The 9,123-nt window shown below is 41.8% G+C and overlaps 1 non-coding gene across 1 annotated transcript; it reads left to right on the top strand.

Annotated features, from left to right (window-relative positions):
• The first annotated feature begins 2,062 nt into the window (after positions 1–2,062).
• On the top strand, positions 2,063–2,135 carry trnam-cau. Its single transcript has one exon. It is a non-coding gene; the product is annotated as a tRNA-Met (tRNA).
• The last annotated feature ends 6,988 nt before the right edge of the window (positions 2,136–9,123 follow it).

The following is a 9,123-nucleotide window of genomic DNA, read 5'->3' as shown; positions in this document are numbered from 1 at the left end:
GTTCTGAAAGCTTGTGATTTCAAATAAACCTGTTGGACTATAACCTGGTGTCGTTTGCAGCCTGCGATAACTTTCACAGCATGGCTGACATTGGATGTCCATAAAAATTGATGGGAAAGCTACCACAATGACTTTCTAAACGTGACACAAAAATTCCAGCATTATTGTTTGTGGTTTCCCAAATTTAATGGCTATCTTTAGTCATTTTCAAATGCAATTGTACTTCCTACTTCACAAAAGCTGACATAGCAGTTGTAATTTTAACCCTTCCTATCCAGGCACTCTTGATGCATACAGTTATGCATGTGATTTCAGTTTTGTGCACTCAATTACGTTCACCCAACATGAGGATGTTTTAAAAGCTTACCTCACATTACCTTCCAGTCACCAAGCCACAGCCTGAACATATTACATCTAACTAATCTATACTCTAATGCCACAACCCCAGAGCCACATTCAGTTTATGTAGGGATTTGAACAGATTTGGTCCTATGGCCGAACACTTTAACTCCCCCTCCCTCTCCGCCAAGGACATGCAAGTCCTGGGCCTACTCCATTGCCAAACTCTAGCCATCCAATGCCTGGAGGAAGAACGCTTCACGTTCCACAATAGGACCCTCCAACCACACAGGAACATTGTGGATTTCACCAGTTTTCTCATTTCACCGCCCCCACCTTATCCAGATCCAACCTTCCAACTCAGCACTGACCTCTTGAACTGTTCTACCTGTCCATCTTCCTTCCCACCTATCCGCTCCACCCTCCTTTCCAACTTATCACCTTCTCCCCCACCTTCATCTACCTATTGTATTCCCAGCTACCTTCCCCCAGCCCCACCCCCTCCCATTTATCTCTCAGCTCTCTTGGGCCTACCCCCACGTTCCTGATGAAGAGCTTATGCTCAAAACATCAACTCTCCTGCTCCTCGAATGCCGCCTGACCAGCTGTGGTTTTCCAGCACCACACTCTTTGATCTCCAGCATCTACAGTCCTCACTTTCTCCTACTTGGTCGATCAACCCCATTTTGATGGTAATTAAATATTTTGTTTCATTCTCTTAAACATTTATCAACACTGAACTTATGAGGAAGTAACATTCAACTAACTTGTTTGTAAAAGCCTTGAGTTTGTTATTCTGGATTAGTGGTGCTGGAAGAGCACAGCAGTTCAGGCAGCATCCGAGAAGCAGTAAAATTGACGTTTCGGGCAAAAGCCCTTCATCAGGTTGAATTTGTTATTGAAATGTCTCTCCCTTATCTTTCATTATTACTGGCATTGAGTAACAGCTGAAAAATGTGTTGCTGGAAAAGCGCAGCTGGTCAGGCAGCATCCAAGGAGCAGGAGAATCGGCGTTTTGGGCATAAACCCTTCTTCAGGCGGAATTGAGTAACAGCGTCAAGGCTGTGAAGAGGTTTGACTAAATTTTAAAAATGGGTCTTTGTGTAACCAATTCCTGAGCCAGCCCAATTTTCCAAACTTCAATAAATATTTACAAAGGATGCAAATTCAATTGAGGTGACTTTTTGTTGCCATTAGGCTCAATTTCTGATGCTAGTCCACAGACCTTCCAGTAGATGGCATTGGTTTTCCATCAGATGAGGTTGAGATATTGGCCCAGAATTTGCTGGTAAGATAATTGTGCATTCATGTGTAAAAAGAAAACAACAATTTGTTTTATGCAAAAGATATGCTGTCATGCAAATCACCTTAAATTTCTGGATGATTTGCAAAAAAATGGGATATTGCTTGCAATTTCCTTAGGATTCTTTAAAAAACACTTCCTCTCATCATCTCAGGATATCCCAAACTGCTTTACAGCCAAATGAAGTACTGTTTAGATTCTAGTCACTGTTTGGAATCCAAGAAGCATAAGTAAACATGTAGTGATGAACTGTAACTTTCCAAATGCCAAATGTTGTCAGGCAGATGCAAATTTTAACCCCTTCTTATGCAGTTAATCTTATTTAAAATAATGTTGCTGTGACTTTCATAGTTGTGCAGTTAGGTATGACTGCCAAATTTGTGAATACTAGATAAAATTGCTGCATTTGCACCGCTGGTGGCCTTCTTAGCACAGTAGGCAGTGCGTCAGTCTCATAATCTGAAGGTCCTGAGCTCAATCCTCAGAGAAGGCAAGTTTGTGGCTTCTTGCCACCCAGTGATTTTAAAAAAGATGTAGGTAGATTAGCTCAGATGGTTAAAGTGTGGTGCTAATAGTGCCAAGATCATGGGTTCAATCCCCACACTGACCGAGCGTAGCGCTGAGGTTTGCAAGTGAGTGATAGTTGCAGTGTCAAAGTTGGTCATTGTTTAATTCTTTGAACAGGTAATAAGTAGGTTAGACCAGGGAAACCCAGCAGATGTTATCTACCTAGACTTCCAAAAGGCCTTTGATAAGGTGCCTCACGGGAGGCTGCTCAGTAAGGTGAGGGCCCATGGTGTTCAAGGTGAGCTACTGGCATGGATTGAGGATAGGCTGTCTGACAGAAGGCAGAGAGTTGGGATAAAAGGTTCTTTTTCGGAATGGCAGCTAGTGACAAGTGGTGTCCCGCAGGGTTCAGTGTTGGAGCCGCAGCTGTTCACCTTATATATTATAGATCTGGATGAAGGGAATGGGGGCATTCTGGCAAAGTTTGCCGATGACACAAAGTTAGGTGGACAGGCAAGTAGTACTGATGAGGTGGGTAGGCTACAGAGGATCTAGACAGTTTAGGAGAGTGGTCCAAGAAATGGCTGATAAATTTCAATGTGAGGTCTTGCACTTTAGGTAAAAGAATACAGGGGCGGATTATTTTCTAAACAGTGATAAAATTCATAAAGCCAAAGGGATCTCGGAGTGCTAATACAGGATTCTCTAAAGGTTGACTTGCAGGTTGAGCCCATGGTTAAGAAAGCAAATGTAATGTCATTTATCTCAAGAGGGTTGGAATGTAAAAGCAGCGATGTGCTTCTGAGACTTTATAAAGCTCGTTTTAGGCCCCATTTAGAATACTGTGTCCAGTTTTGGGGCCTACACCTCAGGAAAGACATACTGACACTGCAGCGCATTCAGCAGAGATTCACAACATGATCCCTGGAATGGTAGGCCTAACATATGAGGAATGGCTGAGGATCCTGGGATTGTATTCATTACAGTTTGAAAGATTGAGGGGAGATCTAATAGAAATTTACAAGATAATTCATGACTTAGAAAGGGTGAACACTTTTAGCCAGAGAGTGGTGGGCCTGTGGAATTCATTGCCACAGAGCGCAGTGGAAGCTAAAACGTTAAATGTCTTCAATGCAGAGATTGATAAATTCTTAATCTCGCAAGGAATTAAGGGATACGGGGAGAGTGTGGGTAAGTGGCGTTGAAATGCCCATCAGTCATGATTGAATGGTGGAGTGGAATCAATGGGCCAAGTGGCCTTACTTCCACTCCTATTTCTTGTGGTCTTATGGTCTTAAATGGGAGTTTTGTTTATTCACTCCAGGTATGTGGGCACATCTGGCTAGGCCAGCATTTACTGCCTGTCCCTAATTGTCCAGAGGGCAGTTAAGAGTCATAGAGATGTACAGCATGGAAATAGACCATTCAGTCCAACTTGTCCATGCTGACCTGATATCCCAACCTAATCTAGTCCCACTTGCCAGTACCCTGCCCATATCCCTCCAAAACCTTCCTATTCATATACCCATCCAGATGCCTTTTAAATGCTTCAATTGTACCAGCCTTCACCATTTCCTCTGGCAGCTCATTCCATACACGTGCCACCCTCTGCGTGAAAAAGTTGCCCCATGGTCTCTTTTATATCTTTCCCCTCTCACTTTAAATCTATGCCCTCTAGTTCTGGATTCCCCCAACCCCAGGGAAAAGACTATCTAAATATCCAATCCATGTCCCTCATGATTTTATAAATCTGTATAAGGTCACCTTCCGACTCATGAGGGAAAACAGCCCCAGCCTGTTCAGCCTCTCCCTATAGTTCAAATCCTCCAACCATAGCAACATCCTTGTAAATCTTTTCTGAACCTTTCCAAGTTTCATAATATCCTTTCATAATGACCTCCCAACTCCTGTACTCAATACTCTCACCAATAAAGGAAAGCATATCAAATGCCTTCTTCACTATCCTATCTAACTGTGACTCTACTTTTAAGGAGCTATGAACCTGCACTCCAAGGTCTCCTTGTTCAGCAACACTCCCTAGGACATTACCATTAAGTGTATAAATCCTGCTAAGATTTGCTTTCGCAAAATGCAGCACCTCATTGCATTTATCTAAATTAATTATTCATCTAAATTAATCTCCATCTGCCACTCCTCAGCCCATTGGCCCACCTGATCAAGATCCCATTGTTATCTGAGATAACCTTCTTCACTGTCCACTACACCTCCAGCTTCGGTATCATCTGCAAGCTTACTAACTAAACCTCTTATGCTCACATCCAAATCATTTATATAAATGACAAAAAGTAGTGGACCCAGCAACGATCTTTGTGGCACTCCACTGGTCATAGGTCTCCAGTCTGAAAAACAAACTGCCACCACCACCTTCTGTCTTACACATATGAGCCAGTTCTGTATCCAAATGGCTAGTTCTCCCTGTATTCCATGAGATCTAATCTTGCTAATCTAATCAGTCTCCCATGACAACCTTGTCAAACACCTTACTGAAGTCCATATAGATCACATCCATCACTCTGCCCTCAACAATCCTCTTTGTTACTTCTTCAAAAAAGTCTATCAAGTTCACGAGACATGATTTCCCACGCACAAAGCCAACCATATTTCTGTGAGCCTGAAGTCACATGTAGGCCAGACCAGGCAAGGAGGACAGATTTCCTTCCCTAAAGGACATAAGTGAACCAGATGGGTTTTTCTTCTGAAAATCAACAATAGTTTCAAGGTCATCATTGGACACCTAATTCCAAATTCTTTATTGAATTCAACTTCCACCACCATCTGCTATTGCAGGATTTGCAGCTAAGTCCCTAGTACATTAGCTGGATTTCTGAATTAATAGTCTAGCAAGAACATCACTAGGCTATTGCCTCCCCATTACACATATCCCAGAAAATTAGGACAGATATTCCATAATACAAGGACCTTTTTGAATTATGAGATTCATTGAAATGCCACTTAATCTTGGAGGCCAAGAAAAGGAACAGTTCAAACGATAAAGTCTCAGTTCTGCAGGTAGAAAATAGTTATGAAGTTAAAAAAAGATTGCTTTCTTACATTTCCCTTATTTCAGTCTTAATCCAACCTTTACTTCCTCTTATTTCACTTTCTGAACCGAATATTATGGAAAATTGCCCTACTTTTCCCAATATTTGCTATTTCTTTATAAAAGCAAATTACTGCGTATGCTGGAATCTGAAACCAAAAGGGAAAATGCTGGAAAATCTCAGCAGGTCTGGCAGCATCTGTAAAGAGAGAAAAGAGCTGACGTTTTGAGTCTAACTGACCCTTTGTCAAAGCTGAGAAAAGAGCTGACGTTTTGAGTCTAACTGACCCTTTGTCAGAGTTTTGACAAAGGGTCAGTTAGACTCGAAACGTCAGCTCTTTTCTCTCCTTACAGATGCTGCCAGACCTGCTGAGATTTTCCAGCATTTTCTCTTTTGGTTTGCTATTTCTTTCTTTATCCATAAATATTACCATTTAAGGAAATAGACTGTTGGTGCTTTCATTTACCATGCTCCCAGATGTTCTGTTAACCTGACCACGAAGCTTCAAATTTACTCTTGCAGCAATTCTCAGCAAAACAAACCTGAGCTGAACAATAGGAATAAAAACCAACTCAAAGAGCAAATCCCAACAAATTGAGATCCATTTATGAAGCTTTATCCAGAACAAAGTTTCAGAATTACAACAGAAAGGCAAATTGCCAGGATGGAAATATGACAAATGATGATTGCCATAAAATCATGTTGACAGAAAGTTAGTTTACAGATAATGGAACAATTAGGAAGGCAAATCCTTTATTACAAGAGGATTCAAATACAAGAATAAGGAAGTCTTGCCAACATTGTTTAAGACTTTAGTGAGACCACTCTTGGAGCACTATGTACAGTTTGATTTTTCACTTCTGAGAAAAGATGTATTTGCCTCAGAGCCCAGACAGTGAAAGTTTACTAGATTGGTTCCTGGGATGAGAGCATTGTCCAATGATGAGGGATTGAGTAAACTGGGCCTTTACTCTCTGAAACCTAGAAGAAAGAGAGATGATCTTATTAAAACATACAAGACTGAAAAGGTTTGTCAGGGTAGATACTGGGGTTACTTTCCCTAGCTGGGAAATCTAGAATACATGGCATAGGAGGAGAGGTCAATCATTCAGTATTGAAATTAGAATGATGCTTTTCCCTCCAAAGAGGGTTGTTTGGAATTTGCTACCCCAGTGGGTTTCGAATGCTCTATTGTCAAAAGTTTTCAAGGTTGAGGTTTATTTTTGGTCTTTCAGGGGACCGTATTTAACATTGAGGACAGGCTCCCTGCAGCCAAGCTCACATTCCATGAGCAGTCCTGCCTCTGCTAGCCTGGCTTACTTTAATCTTTGAGAGTGATAATGTTCTAATTAGAATGAGGCTGGCCTTCAGTCATCTCAAAGTGGATGACCCAACTTATAGAAGCAAATTGGAAGTCACTGTTCTGCCAAGCAAGCATAGTGACCACTGCATATAGGCCAAGGAGATAGTATTCCATGATGGACCTGGATATTCAGGACTGTCCAAGATCTCAGTGAGGCCAGGTTGACAAACAGCAATGAAGTGATTGGCAGCAGGTAGGTCAGGGTGTGGAAATAGAGAGGTAAAACTATGGGAGTAGGTCCGCTGATTGTCACTGGGGCCAGGGAAAGGGACACCTGCACCTTGATTGAAAGCAACCCACAGGGTTAAACCTGCTGAGCTATACATTGGGTGGAGGTCTCTCACACTTGCTATTCTATCAGCATGAAAGTGGAATAGGGATCTTATTTGGGCATTATTTGGCCACTTAAGGATCTTAATTGAGCTAGACAAGCCACCTGCTATCTCATGGCCACCTGTAAAATCCAGAGAGGGTGTTGGAACAGCAACTATTATCCACCAAGTGCCCTGCGCCCTGATTTATTGGTCCACCCTCAGGTGACCTGTGAAATGCACAGAATGAAACAAAAAGATATGGAGAGTGCAACACAAATTGAGTGCAACACAAACTAAAAGATATGGTTTCGTTTCTTACAATGCTAGACCATACTTTGATATCTTCATCTTGTCCCGTAGTAACTCCCAATGAAACCTGTGATCTGGCGACTTTATAAATCTTTGGGACTATGTGACCAGCAGTGTGCCACAAGGATCGGTACTGATCCACTGCTTTTCATCATTTATATAAATGATTTGGATGTGAGCATAAGAGGTATAGTTATTAAGTTTGCACATGACACCAAAATTGGAGTGTAGTGGACAGCGAAGAAGGTTATCTCAGATTACAACAGGACCTTGATCAGATGGGCCAATGGGCTGAGAAGTGGCAGATGGACTTTAATTTATATAAATGTGAGGTGCTGCATCTTGGAAAGGCAAACTAGGACAGGGCTTATACACTTAATGGTAAGGCCCTGGGGAGTGCTGCTGAACAAAGAGACCTTGGGGGTTGTAGGTCTATAGTTTCTTGAAAGTGCAGTCACAAGTAGTGAAGAAGGAGTTTAATATACTTGCCTTTTTTAGTCAGTGCATTGAGTGTTGGAGTTTGGAGGTTATGTTGCAGTTGTACAGGATGTTGATTAGGCCACTTTTGGAATACAGTGTGCAGTTCTGGTCTCCCTGCTGTAGTACAAATGTTGTGAAACCTGAAAGGGTTCACAAAAGATTACAAGGATGTTGCCAGGGTTGGAGAGTTTGAGCAATAGGGAGAGGCTGAATAGGCTTGGGCTGTTATCCCCGGAGGCTGATGGTGCCCTAAAAGAGGTTTATAAAACCATGAGGGGCATGGATAGGGTAAATAGGCAGGTTCTTTACCCTGGAATAGGGGAGTCCAGAACTGAAGGGCATAGGTTTAAGGCGAGAAGGAAAAGTTTCAAAAGGGACCTAAAGGGCAACTTTTTCATGCAGAAGGTGGTGCATATATGGAATGAACTGCTAAAGAAAGTGATGGAAGCTGGTACATTTAAAAGGTATCAGGATGGGTCGACGAATAGGAAAAGTTTAGGGGGAAATGGGCCAGATGCTACGGTTTGAGATTTGATCAATTTAGAGTATCTGGTTGGCCAACATGAGTTAGACTGAAGGATCTCTCTCTCTGTGCTGTACATATCCATGACTCTATGACTATGACTCTATGACTGCACTTAGAATGCTGTGTACAGTTCTAGTTTCTGCTGTATAAGGAATAATGTAACCAACATAAAAAAGGGAAAAAACCCCAAAATAATTAGGCAGACGGAGGGACTGAATTATAAAGAGCAATTATGCAAATTGGGAGATGAAGCAGTATTGATTCATTCAAGTGCAAATTAAGTAGATTTCTTTCGGAAAGCAATTCTGTTGTTTACTGTGTATGAATAATTTTATGTATGTAAAGTGTAGTATGAGTGGTGACTTTGGGCCTAACATTTCCAAGCCCACTGAAGACCATATGATACAGATACTCAAAAATTGCTGTTGCAAAGAGAGTTTCGGGTTTTGACCAGGTGACAAAGAAAGAACATCAATATATTCCCAAATCAAGCTGCTGCATGACTTGGAAGAGAATCTGGCAGTGAAAGTGTTTCCATACATCTGCTATCCATTTTCCTCTAGGTGCCAGAGGGCTTGGATTAGAACATGCTGTCCAGAAGCCTTGGCAAATAGCTATAATGTCCTGCATTGATGATGCACACTTCTGCCACTGTGCTAGTGTACATTGGATGGGGTGAATAGTGAAAGTGGTGGATGGTATTCCAATCAAGTGAGCTGCTTCGTCTTCGATTCTGTTGAAGTTGCAGTTGACATAAAGAATATTTTGTCACACTTCTGACTTGTGCTGTGTGGATGGTGGAAAAGTTGTGAGGAGTTAGAAGGTGAGCTATTTGATGCAGAATACACTAATCTGCTCTTATAGTTACAATATTTATTTGGCTGTCCAGTTAAGTTCCTGGTCAACAGCAGCCCCTAGAT

This window comes from Chiloscyllium plagiosum, chromosome 25 (genome assembly GCF_004010195.1).
Source record: "Chiloscyllium plagiosum isolate BGI_BamShark_2017 chromosome 25, ASM401019v2, whole genome shotgun sequence".
Lineage (NCBI taxonomy): Eukaryota > Metazoa > Chordata > Chondrichthyes > Orectolobiformes > Hemiscylliidae > Chiloscyllium > Chiloscyllium plagiosum.
This window is presented reverse-complemented; position numbering and strand designations above follow the sequence as displayed.